At 36.0% G+C, this 14,536-nt stretch overlaps 1 protein-coding gene and 1 pseudogene across 2 annotated transcripts in view; one reads left to right on the top strand and one right to left on the bottom strand.

The window, feature by feature from the left end:
- Nucleotides 1-14,536, bottom strand: part of DPYD (dihydropyrimidine dehydrogenase) — an 878,881-nt gene that overhangs the window by 803,926 nt on the left and 60,419 nt on the right. The window lies entirely within an intron of this gene.
- On the top strand, nucleotides 423-783 carry LOC308420414 (replication protein A 14 kDa subunit-like; annotated as a pseudogene). Its single transcript has one exon. The product of its transcript is annotated as a replication protein A 14 kDa subunit-like (transcript).

The following is a 14,536-nucleotide window of genomic DNA, read 5'->3' as shown; positions in this document are numbered from 1 at the left end:
AATTGACAGGTTAGTGGTTATCAACATCATAAATAACTTATATTCTGCCTATGTTGGGAGAGGGAGCACCTTTATGGAGGCAATGGGAGGGGGGGAGGATGGGACTGGAGGAAAGGGGATAACATCTTAAATGTAAATACAGAGAAAAATACAAGAAAGAAAATAAAAATAGAACTCAAAACTATATGCTTCAGATTGCTAATAACTGTGGATCAGAGTGGGCCTTAAGAAAGCCATTGATGTCACTCCTGCCCATCACTTAAATTATGAAAGTAAAAAAAAAAAAAAAAAAAAAAAAAACCGAAGATTGATTTTGTTAAAAAGGCCTCCTAAAACAAAAATTTATAACCTCTCAATGAATTAAGATCCTCACTCTCCCATATTCGGCTTTCCTGCAGGTTGTGAGTGTTGGCGGCAGAATCATGGTGGACATAATGGAACTCCCCAAAGCGCAGGTGAACGGCAGCATGCTAACACAGTATATCGACCGACCCGTGTGCTTCGTGGGAAAGCTGGAAAAAATTCATCCCACTGGGAAAATGTTTATTCTTTCAGATGGAGAAGGAAAGAGTGGAACCATTGAATTGATGGAGCCACTTGATGAAGAAATCTCTGGAATCATAGTAGTTGAAAAAGTCACAGCCAAGGGGACCATACTGTGTGCATCTTATCCTGTTTAAGGAAGATTGTAATCGCTTTGATCTTGAACTTTACAATGAAGCTGTGAAAATTATCAATGAGTTTCCTCAGTTTTTTCCTTTAGGGCTTACACAACATGAATGAGTTTCTTGAATTTCTTCAGATTACCAGTGAGCCACATTGAAGGCTATTAAAGAAGACTCCTCCAGTTTAAGGGAGAGACTCCTATACTTTCTGTTATTTAATTTGCTCTCTCTCTCATATATATATATATATATATATATATATATATATATATATATATATATATGTATATATATATATATATATAATAAATATATATTGTAAAGCTAATATGACAGTTTACAACCAAATCTTTTTTATAAATTCTTTTAAATTGACACTTCAATATATGGTCTGAATAATAAAAATAAAAACATGATGTTGGTCAAAAAAAAAAAAAAAAGATTCTCACTCTCAGGATGTTCTTTAGTTCTAATCTAAGCCCTTGTGTTCACCAGCCTCTTGATCTGTTCTCAGTGGAGTTGTTCAATAAATATTTGTTAACTCTCAGCTCTCGTTCTGTACTTGGCTAAGATGTAAAGCTGCTATTCATCTTTCTCTTATAAAAACCTTCCATCCTTAAAGACTGTTATTAACTCCCCACTTTCTTTATCTCGAGCCTGAACTAGCCAATTCTTTAGCGATGCTTCATTATTCCGATTTGTCTGAAGTTTCAATTTATATATGGGCCTTTCTCGGGAAGCCTCTTCACAATGTCCGCATCCCTCCATAACAGCGATTAAATGGGAATAGCTTATCCTGGACCCTCACCCATTAATATACACAACTTCTGCTACACAACCTGGCCCGGTAACATTCATCCACACTCTGTGCCCCTGCCTGTGTTCTGATGGCTACTGAAATTTCAACCTACCAGAACACTGGATTCAGTAACAAAGCTCTTTTACTTCAACAAACCATATTTCCCTGAAGTAGATTTCATGGAATTTTTGTCATGATTTCTCTTCATCTAATATGATTACAAATAAACTGAATATAATGTTAAGGCAAGCCTAACAGTGAAAAATACCATCTGGCATTAAATGGCGGCTTTGAATAACTCTATTGTCTGGCTCTAGCCCATTGTCTCTGGAGCCTACTGAACAATTCCCAACAAATATTATGATATTGGCTTCATGAGTACTTTTATTCTTCTGGCCAAGTTGGAAATGCAAACTTGATTCTTTTTCTAAAAGTGCTTATTAAGAATACAACTGAGCAGGGCCTGTTTTGATATAATAACAGGATTAAATGATTGCTATGTTGCTTTTCCTAAGAAGTTGGACATTGATTTGTTCACTGAGTTAGCAAAAGCAAAAGAGAAACTCTGCAATTGTTTGTATATATACACAATTTGAATATATTTTCTGTGGACAATGTTACCAGAAAAAGAACAGTAAAGTATTTATATAGGGCTAAAGACATAGATCAGCAGTTGAGCAATTACCCAGTATGCAAAAGAGCTAGAATTTAACCCCGGACTCTGTTTTTTAAGTACTTTTATTGTGAATTATAAATATTTTGTCATTCTGTAATCATAAAGCTCATACATTAATCAAAAGATAGTAACAATACAATGTATTCTTTCAATATTTGATTTAAAAGATGGCAGAGCTGGGCATATGGCTCAGTGAGGGGATGTGAATCTTATCTTGTGTAAGATTCTGAGTTCTGACCAATAAAATATGCTAAATACAATCTAGATACTTCAAACATATGCATTTAACATGATATAATACCATCAGGCATCCAGCTGTGGCAAAAAGAAAGGAAAAAGTTGACAGAGAGGAACAATAAAGATGTCCTGAAAGCCTTTTCAGGGTGATGATAGATATAAATTAATGACCGTATCCCAAAATAATTATGAAGCTGAGAAGCCAGAAAGAAACGAACCTAAAGCCTAGTAAGTACATAGCAATAGACTTTCTAAAACAGGAGAACAGAACAGTGCATGTATCACTTGACCTTTAAAATGATGGGACACAATTAAAATCATACTTTGGCTCTTATCCCTATTTCCTGACATAGGAATCCTAGAAGCTTAAATTTTCTGAGTTAAAGTGTCATTTTTATGTGTTAGGAAGTGTCGGGCCTTCAGGCTTCTCAGAATAGGGCCAGAAAGCCAAAAGAATCAACTATAAAATTAAAGATTCTGCCCAAAAGAAAGGAGCTGAAGGTTTAGCTAATTATGAAGGATTTGTAATTTAATCAGTAACATGTACCTAATGAAACCTCTGTAAAAGTTCAAAAGTTTGAAATCCATGGAGGTACTAGAAAGGTATAGTACACAGGCAGGGAATAGAATATCTTCATCCATTCATCAAAGCCTGATCTGTCACATCTCTACTCTGTTATTGAATTGAACTGCCTTATAATATACTTGTCATCTATAAGAGAACTGTGTCCATGAGTTCTGTTTCCTAACAAACATATTTCACAATATTTCTGAAGAAGGCTAAGTTTCAGGAATGATCCTTCTGTTTACCTGGTCACGGTCTAGCCTGGGGTAGTTTGGGTTACCCTTCAGGACATTTCCAACTATACTGCAATGGCAGGAGGGGCATTTTTGACTTTATATTTGCTGGCAGAAAGAACAATGTCAGAATAAAGAAAATTCAAGATACACAAATAAAAATTTCAGAGATCTATGTATAAGTCAAGCACTAAACTTAGTAAGCATACACAGAATTATATATTTTAAAAGATTTATCTTATGTGTTTAATTGTTGATTTTGGGGGGGGGGATAAATGTATCTGTCTAAAGAGGGCAGGAGAAAGCATTAGATACTCTGTAGCTATAGTAACAGGTCACCCAAGATGAGTACATGGGACCAAACTCTGATCCGCTCCAGGAGCAGCCAGGGCTCTTAATCACTGAGACATCTAAGCAACCCAATAGATATGGTTTTCATTTTAATGATGGCACTTGGTGATACAAAAAGAAATTATGTGACATGGAATATTTAACCTGCCTTATTATTGTAGCTACTGAGTTATATGTATGCATCTCATAGCATTAGTCTAAACACACTCCAAAAATTCATTTAAAAAAGAAGTGGAATAAAACAGCAGTTTGAATGGAGATTCCTGGAGACCCTGTAGAAAAACACTACAAAAAAATTTTCTAGTATCAAAGAACTTTAAAATTATCAAAAGAAATAATGCAGATGTGATAAAACTGTAGATTTCTGAAAATGCTACCACAAGAAAATTATGTTTAATCTGTGTATAAATGAGGGGCTAAAGACAAGAGAATTATCATCAATCAATTATAGCTATTTATCCACATATTACATATACTATTGATCTCTTACATATCAATCTTATACCTAAATGATTGCTAGAATCTCAAACTATGGTGTTAAGTGCATTTGAAATTGAGACCTTATCAATTCCTGAAAAATAAGGTGACTTCCCTTTCAAGAACATCAAATATCTGTGATTGCTAAAGCCCAGGAATCCACTTTTTTCAATATGTCACCAGACCTCTTCTCCTTTGCTTCATTCCATTAATACAAAGAAGAGAGAATTAAGTGTTCAATAAAGCTGCTACAAACCTATGGAAACGTAATCCTCACAATTAATATACATCTTAATGAAGATACTTTATTTGCTTAAAGTTTTAGGGTACTAAAAGTATAATATAAAACAAATGCTGATTTCAAATGCAGATGCGTTCTTATAACTAAAGTAGCACTTGTCAGCCATGAAGTACACCTTTCAGCTGGAATGCAAAGCTCCAATGAGCTTGACTCTTCTTATAGTAGTATACAGACTTGAAGAAACAGACTATTCAATTGCATTAAAAACAATATCAATGTCTCTACAAATAATCTATAGTATACAAGGTTTTAATCGCAAAAGATGGGAATATTACAGCAATTACAAGAGATAGTAGAGATAGTAGGGGCTCAAACCGATTTTGAATGCAAGACCAAAGATGCCAAATAAATATAAGTGTAAAATAGTGAAAGTTCTCAACTGAAAGAACTGTAAACTCTAAAATCAAACAAAGGCCAACTATATTCTGGAGAGCATCCTTCTCTACAGAAATGAGAAGATTTGAAAGGCAGTAGTGATGAGACTAAGAGGCCCAGGATGGTTTTATGTTGTAAAATGGTAAGATCCACCTCCACCACAAAAAGCTAAAGAGATCTACAAAGGAAAGTGGTATTAAAATAGAAAATAAGGGCTGAAGGGATGGCTCAGAGGTTAAGAGCACTGGCTGCTCTTCCCAAGGTCCTGAGTTCAATTCCCAGCACCCACATGGTAGCTCACAACCATCTGTAATGAAACCCGGTGCCCTCTTCTGGCCGGCAGACATACATGCAGGCAGAATGCTGTATACATACTAAATCTTTAGTAAAATAGAAAAACAATACTTAATAACAACGAAAATTTTAACAGGATTCTTTAATTAAAAATGAGAAAATGCATCTTTTAAGATCTATCAAAAAGTTTAGTGGGCTACTCTGCAGAAATGGCATACTGAGTAAAATAAATTAAATTTGAGAGTGTTTGTCCTTTAAGATTATATGAACAGTGTCATTTTAGAAGAGCCAGGAGGCTTAACTAAAACATGCAATTATGTTTTATGGAAATAACTTTTCTCTCGTGTTTATCACAGGTAAATATCAGGCACCATTAAAACGTGTTAAAACATATATGTGTACAAAGTAGTCTTCAATGATTCTTTTTCTGAGATAGATCCTCACGTATCTCACAACAGTTTCAATACTGGTGAGTTCCTCATCCTAATGCTTATTCCTTTCAAGTACTGGGATGAGCCACCTCCTGCCAACCCTGTCTAGCTTATGAGAAACTAGTATTAAACCCCAGGATTTCATCATGCTAAGAATACACTATAACTGTGCCTTTTTCCCCAGGTCTACTCAGACTATTCTTTTTTTTTTCCAATTTTATTGAATATTCTCTGTATTTAAATTTCAAATGTTATAACCTCCCCCCCCACTCCCCTCCCTTCTCCTCCTCAACTTGATTCCATGAAGGTGCTCTCTCTCCCAATCACCCTCTCCACCTCAGTGCTTTGGCTGATGAAAATATTGTTCTTCCCATGAACAAATCTTTCAGCTATTCCTGTCCTTTCTCTCGCTCTTTCATTAGGGTCCCCATGTTCAGTCTGATGTTTAACTGCAAGCATCCTCAGCTGTATCTGTATGTACCTGGCAGAGCCTCTGAGGAGACAACCATATCTGGTTCCTGCCAGTAAACACTTGTTGGCATCATTCACAGAACTTATGAAGCTCAAAAAGAAGGAAGACCAGACTGTGGAAGCCTTAGTCTTGCTTAGAAGGGAGAACAAGACAGGGGAGGAAATACAAGGTCAAATAGAAGAGCAGGGATTGAAGAAAAGATCTACAGAGACTGCATCACCTGGCGAACCACCACATATGCAGACACCAAAAACAAGCACTATTGCTGATGCCAAGAAGTGTTTACTAGCAGGAACCAGACATGGACTATTTTTAAGATAGGTATGTATGGATATAGAGAATGACTAACTTCTGCATCTATGGATAATTAGATATAAATCTGTGCTACTATGTCATAGCTATGAAAAATGAGACTGAATAATTTGGCAAGTAGAATATTTCTGTGCATGCACCATTAATTACATAGTGAGTAAGATACTTTAGAAAGATCTCAAAGAACCAACTATGTTTTCCAAATAGAATAAGCATAGTAATAAAGAAAGAAAGCCATGCCTGAGAACATTAGTTATCAGACACCAGAAACTGAATAACTAAATACCTAATCCTGGCATTATTTAATAATTTGTATATAACACAGAAGTGGCGTAATGGTGACATGTCATCTGGAGTGACAATAGATGATAAAAACTAAGGCACGTGCTGCACAATCCCATTCTGCAAAATAAAGACATACAGGCTAAGTCGACATCATATTTCAGATGTTACTCTCTTGATTCAATGCATTATGAACTGTGCTAACTCTGAGAATTGTGGGTCTCCTATGTTCTTTGCAGCTTAAGAATTGTACTTACTTGAAACGTTTTTTATATATTCCTTGACTTTTTAAAAACTATAGCAGCTCTATTTATAATAGCCAGAAGCTGGAAAGAACACAGATGTCCTTCAGTAGATGAATAGATACAAAAATTGTGGTACATTTACACAATGGAGTACTACTCAGCTATCAGAAACAATGACCTAACGAAATTCTTAAGAAAATGGTTGCATCTAGAGAATATCATCCTGAGTGAGATAACCCAGTCGCAAAAGAACAGACAAAATATGCAGTCACTGATAGTGGGATGATAACCCCAGAAAGCTCTGAACACCCCAGAAACAACTCACAGACTGCATGAAGCTCAAGAAAAAAAAAAACAAAAAAACAAACAAAAAAAAAAAAACAAAAAAACAAAGCCATTATGCTTAATCCTTACACACAAAGAAAACTTTGACTAATTCCGGGTTACAACCTGTTTTACATGTACTTTTTGCTCATTGTAACTGTAAGACCTTAATGCACACTATCAAACCTTTGAAAAAAAAAAGCCAAGCACTGACAAAAATGTATTTGTATACTTTTATGCAAAAGTGCTTAAAATTTGTTCTTTTATCTTTGTTTTTTAAAATAAAGTTGTTCAAAAAAATAAATAAATAAAAAACTCAACAGCATTGTTTGTATATAAGAAAATAAAGTGCAAGTTAAATTACTTACATAGGATTTTGACAGACCCTCCCTGAGTTGTCTTTTGTAATTTTCAAAGTAGTATACCAATTATATTAAGAATTAAAAAAAAAAAAAAAAAAAAAAAAAAAACAAGATTGCTGGATGGTGCATATGTAGAGGTGACTGCCATGACCAGTTGGATAGTTCTTTCTCTGACATCTCACAGTTACAGGAAAAGTAGGAAAAATATCCCTCATTGGTGTCTGACAAATAGGACTCCCATCCACACCTTTATTTCTGATCTTCCTTTAATAAAAATCAAAATACTGCCTACTGTTGTTATATTCAAAAGAACTTAGAAATATTTTTTTTCTTGCCGGGAAAGTAAATGATTGTGAGGGGAAAAATGACAGACCATTATGGCATGCTAATCATCCAAATTAGATAAACACAAGAGAGGGAAAGAAGGCCAGAGACGGCACTGGATAGAGAACGGTGACAAGGGAAACAGCTCACTCACTCTGCACAGCCATTGTACTGGAGGAAAATGAGTCATTTGGGCCTCTGGTTGTAATAATATCTTACAGAATGCTTTGTGTTTGAATAGCTAACACCTCAGGTGGCTGCACTGGGTCTCCACGTATTTTACTCAGGCAAAACTGCTAATGATAGGAACACTCCTGTGCCTCTCTCGGAAATGGTGAGGTGTAGGGGGGGATCTCCGTTTCTCTTCAAAAGTAACTAAAATGGATGGACTGAAAGAACATAGGCTTAACCTAGTTGATAGGGATAAAGATGGTACAAAATTTCTTTACTGGAAACATTATTCCCTTTTGTAATTCCCATTAATGATATGCTTTAGTCCTTTAAATCATTAGCCCTTTTGATTCAAGTGATGGTTTAAACTACACGTAGAATTTCCGGATTAGATATTAAATCTCTAAATTTTTACCCCTAGAATCGAGTGACTGATTAGAAAGCAAAATGAGAGAAGAAATAATTTGAAGGTGTTGGGAAGTTGTGGCAGAAAACCGTGGGAGATCACAGACAAATTAAATCTACTGACAGTGCCACCCATGATGGCTTTTACTCTCCTGTGTTCTCAGACATAATTTCATCATTCAAACTTCCACTAAATAGCACCACGCCAGATGGTTTTTATATTTTCATTGGGTTTACTTAAAATTCTACTGTCCAATTGATACATGACAGTTAAAGTCAATAATAATGCTCCTTTCTAAAAAAAAAAAAAAATATGACGAATAAGGTGTGAGTGAGTGTGTGTGTGTGTGTGTGTATGAATGTGTGTGTGTGTGTGTGTGTGTGAGTGAGTGGGGGTTTGGGGGGTGGGGGGTGGGGGGAGGGAATGGGGGTTGGGGGTTGTGGTGTGTGTGTGTGGGTGTGTGTGTGTGGGTGTGTGTGTGAGAGAGAGAGAGAGAGAGAGAGAGAGAGAGAGAGAGAGAGAGAGAGAGAGAGAGAGAGAGAGAGTGTTAAATCCAGCTAGGACAACCTCCCTGATCTAAAGACTTCTGCATATAACACACTATACTACTCTTACTTTTCTGATCTGGACAGTGACTGAGGGAAGGTGGGTGTACAATGAAGTTAGGCTCTGGCAGGAAACATTATGAAGCTTTCTGTAACTCATAGAGCACAAAAATATGAGTTTTATGTCTGTGTAAACACATTTTCCTGGTCATGTTTCAACCATAAGAACAAGCATTATTAACTTCTTTTTAATGCTGAATATTTGCATCATGATTTCAGTCTAGCGACATGGTGACAGTTGGTAATCATATCAAGAAAGGGAAACTTAAGTGCAAATGTGGACGCTAGGATGTGACCTTTTAAGATCCAGCATATATCTCAACCTAATATATACTTATTATCTAGGGTCTCAAAAAACAAAATTTTTAAAGTAAAAATCTACCACCCGACCTTTTGTTTAGTCTTAGCTGTAATATCTATCCCATAGTGCTTGTTATCTGCCACAAATATGGAATAGATTTCACACTCGCTTTATCACACACACAAATATCCACACACACACACACACACAAACACTTGCACATACACATGCATACATGCATACATATTCATACATAACTATACACATACACACACATATATACATACATACATACACACACATATTCATGCATATATATATATATATACCTACGAAAATATATACACATACATATGCCCACACCTACACACATGTACACACACTTATGCACACATATATTCATGCATACATATACATACACATACCTATATACATTCCTACATATACACATATTCATGCATACATATATACATACACAAACATATACATACACATACACAAATACACACATACACACAAATCATGCACATAAATACATACATGCATTCATGCATACACATATTCATGCATACATATACATACACACATACACACACATATATACATGCACATATGCACACATATATTGAGGCATTATATATACATACATTTACACACACACACACACACACACACACACACACACACACACACACACACATATTACTGCCATCCTCATTTTGCAGATGATGAAGCCAAGTTTCAGAGATCTGAGATGTCTTCCCTCTCAGAACAGGGAGAGTCATTCTCTAAATCTGTTTCCCCTTAACATCTAGTCAATTAACTTAATTTTCATTCTGCTAATCATCGTGTTGTCCTCATTGCACAAGCAGCCTGGTAACCAATGAGTACTGAATATGTACCTTTTATGTGGTCATTTCCATTTCTCAACTGCTGTCTCATGTCAATGAACTTAAGCTCAGCTAGTCTAATGCCTACCTAAACAGCTTTCTGATTACAACTTGATGAATGTTGTTTTTCGTTGTGGTGATTTCTCAGGATAAATCAACAGCACATTTCTGATGATGATTTGATGTGTCATGTTGCTCGAACACAGGCAGTAAATGATGTTCTTGACAATTCAAATTTCCAACACATGGAATGTATTTATCATATTATAAATCAGTAAAGCCATGCACTGGAAGGTACTTGATTAAGATCTACTTCGATATCTTATATATCATGCGAAGTTTCCAGTTGCAGCCTTCAATTTTGTTCTGGGTAATGATTCTATGGAGATGTAACTGACACTTGGAGACCCATCAAGTAGTGGTGAATAGCCTTACATCCACAGACACACCCATGTCCCTTAATAAACCTAATATTCTAAAAGCATAATCCAGCAATTGTCTACGAACATTCTACTCAGAATGTAAACAATGCTAGATGCAAGAACTATCTTTTCTGTATGATTGGCTAGTGTAGCTTTTGTTTCATAGCAAAGTATCCTAAACTAATTCCTGAGGCATCTGTATTTAACTCTTCAGGAAATACTACATGGTTTATGTAGTTATGTGGTCTTAAAATATCTTAATTAGCTGAACTCTTCTCTTTATCAGACTTGAGTGTTTTAGGAAGACAAACCACTCTGATAAGCACGAAGGTTCTGCTTCCTAATGGGGACATATCTGATAATAAGCAACCTCTGAAATTGTTGAGCAGAGTCTAAAAGTGGATTGTTTTCCCAGCCAAGCCTAATAAAAGCAGGATTAATTGTGGCCTGGAAATGATCACCATTTATTAATAAAGATAAAATAACTTTAATAATCTACTAAAATGTTTAAATAAGTTAACTATTATGAATTAACATTTTAATATTTTTCACATATCACTTTCAAATGTGATAAGAATATCTTTGCTTCTAAGAGATATAAAGGATCTCATCAGGGGTATGCAGAAAGCAAGGAACATCTAAAACTGATCATTAAGCATCACAAATAAACAAAAATTAAATTCTTAGTGTGGGGCTTTCTTGCACTTTTTCAGCATTGTTCTGGTTTGATGATACCATCTTCTGAAATAATGATTACAACTGATAACGAACATGGAAACACATTTTGTATCTTTGTCAAAAGTTCTTAGAAGGAAAAAGAATCATGTAGGGAAAGTAAGGTTTTTAAAAGGGCGTGTTTCCTAGTACTGGAAGTATGCATTGGTTTGTCTCATCTGTCTAGTTCTCTCTCACACTCTGCTACAGATCATGTTGGCAAATCTTCAGAATATATGGGTTCCACTTCACCACTTGTATTAACCAGAGTATTACCACATTAAAAAGACTTTACAATATTCATTGTTTACCTGTTATCTTAGACTCCCTAAGCCTCCGTGCCAGTAAGTCTCCAAGCAAAGACAAATAGGCAAGACCCTGAAATTGTTTGAGGAAAAAAATGAGGATTTCTGTAGAACTTATAACATCTGTATTCGCCCATTTTGATGCTTGGATTTTCAATGATTTCCACTATTTACTATCACGGTCAATTTTCAAGTGTTTAGCTCACTGTGTAGTCTCCAATCTATGAGATAATCAACACTCACTGAGAAAATACATATTTATATAATACATATAATATATAGCTTATATAATACATATCACAGCTCACTTTCCAAATTGAGGAGCAAATCAGTAGGCCAAGATTCCTGCTGCCAGCAAACAATTTCATCCCACCTCCAACACCCACTATGACCAAGGCACTGAACACAAGCATCCAGAAGAGCCTTTGTATCATGGAACCCATTATAGTCTTCAGTTTGAGTTGGGAAATTCTTTGTTTTGAAAAAGTTACTGAATATTTCTCCTTTAGTCATTCAAGCTGTTATTTACTAAGACAGTGGCAACCATTGATTCAGTCTTCTGTAACTACCTCCCTAGCTCCTACTCATGGCAGTCCAGTACTGCCTAACTAGATACACGCAAGGACTTTATCAAGAGATCCATTTGTTCTGTAGAGGGAGGATAAGGTATCCAAGCCCTCAAGATAAATGTTTATTCAGAAGTATCAGTAGTCAAAGTTATTGGCTGCTGATCCTGTGCAGTGAAGCTCTTTTATAGGGCATTCATGTGATGAACCTGGAGAGGCCAGAGAACAAGGCCTCCTGCAAACCCTTAAGTTTCATATGATCTTATTAAATGCTCTGGGTGTAATGCTCTGGGTGTCTGTACATGGAGAAGCTAGGGAATCTGTTTTCTCAGCACCAAAGTCAGTCCTTAGTGAAGCTATTTGTGTCACTGTGGTCAGAATATGTACCTGCTCACTCTGAAGCCACTGTAGAACACAGGCTTCCAGAAACCTGAAACATCCCTGAGACTCTCAGGGACCTTGCTGCTGTCCTGATAATGGCTGTAGGGATTATTACATAGGGCAGTAGCAGTGTTCCCAAGAGCGTCAGCACAGACATAAGTCCCTGCAGACTGCTGAGAGAATATGGTTATAACAATACCAGTCTGATTTTTAATTATTTAAAGGAACCTGCTTTGAGGAGTTGAGGTTGTGTCTCAGTGGTAAAATATTTACCTAGGATATATGAGTCTCTAGGATTGACTCCATGCCCCTGAATTGCAATGGGAGATCAGACCCACACTCTATACCTAGAAAGAAGAGACATATGTTTGTTTTGTCACTCCAACCAAAAGAACTAATTTATAAGATTTGCCACAGTCCACAAAATTCACAAAGAAATGTAACATGTAAACAATGGAATGATGTTTGCTGATAAGAAGAAGTTTCTGTCATAGGAGGCATCATAGGTGACCCACAAAGATGGTGGTGCTTCATGAAGTAAGGCAGGTACTAAAAGCAAATACCTCATGTCCTCACTCATACATGGACCTGAAGAGAGCTGGCTTTGTCTAGGTAGATGTGGCAGATTGGTTAAGATGGCCTGGAACGAGAAGAGGTGGATTGCAGATGCAGCCATTGCTAGACAGAGAAGAAACTCCAGGCATTATACTGTGCTAAGGGGTGACTAGAGTTAGCAATATATTCAAGTATAATTATAATTCCAATGTTTTTACCACAAAGAAATGGACAATGCCAGGTGATGAGCATGCTAAACAATGTGACTTGCTCATTACACAAAGTACATGTGTCAAAAAGCACACTATATTATCATCGGTGTGTATGAGTAGGGCACATCAACCGAAAACAAAAGGAGAACCAAGCTGACAAGAATTATGAAGTCCTTGAGCCCCCTTTATGGGAAGCACAATCTAAGAACTAAGTGTAGAGCTATGAAGACCAAGCCAGCATAGAGGCTCAGTGAGGAACGGCATGTACCCTGTGAACCTGAGGTCCTGACTTCCTGACTTTGATCTGATCCCTGAAGTCATGGTGGAATGGGAGAACCAAAGTATGAAAGCTGTCCTTTAATCTCCGCAAGTGTGTCCTGACAGAATTGTGTGTGCTTACAAATATATGCACAGTAGTACATAAAATATAAATTTAAAATTAAAAAAAATTAAATTGAATGTGAAACCACATAAAATTAAAAGAACTGCTAAGCCTCCAACTTATTGCTTCAATTTACAATAAAACCTAAATTAATAGAAGAAAATCTAAGTGTTCAGCAAAAATTAAAAATTAAAATTAAAATGGTGGCTTAGCGTTTTTGACATTAGAAGCTACATAAAAGCAGGAAGAACTGGAAGGAAAGAAGCCTGAGAAACACACCGAAATGACCTAAAAGCTGAAAATACATTTCCTAAGCACACTCCTGACTTCCTCTGCACAATGAGTAGAAAGACAGTACCCAGGCTTCATTGATTAGCGAATGCCCATAGCACTATTAGTAATAAGGGGCTGATAGAGGACATACTACATTTCAAACATTAAAAATTCACACTTTATCTCTGTATATCAATTACTACATTTAATTTAGTTGGATGACTAATATTGCTGTGATAATAATAAATTTGAAAGTAAGCTACATAAATATACAGACCTTAAAATGTATGAGCATTACTGTCTAGTACTTCAGTTAAGTTCTTGTCAAACACATGCTACTGTCAAAACAATGTCAGTAACCAATACAATAAATGCTTATGAGTATGCATACGGAATCTTCAATCCACATGCATAATGCATATGATGAACACTGTATGGCCAAAGTCTTCATTCTGATCCCACTGAAAATATAATGTTCTACATCTAACACTATTCATTTGATTTTCAGTTGGTTCTTGATTTTTCACTTCTGTTACTTCCACTGTTTGCATGTTAATATTCCCCTTGTTTAACTCATTTGTTTTCTAAATACCAGCTGACTTAATTTTCAGATGTTTTAGTTTTCTGC

Source organism: Micromys minutus, assembly GCF_963924665.1.
Source record: "Micromys minutus genome assembly, chromosome: 4".
NCBI classification, from domain to species: Eukaryota; Metazoa; Chordata; class Mammalia; order Rodentia; family Muridae; genus Micromys; species Micromys minutus.
The sequence above is the reverse complement of the archived record's forward strand: the minus strand, read 5'-3'. Positions and strand labels throughout refer to the sequence as shown.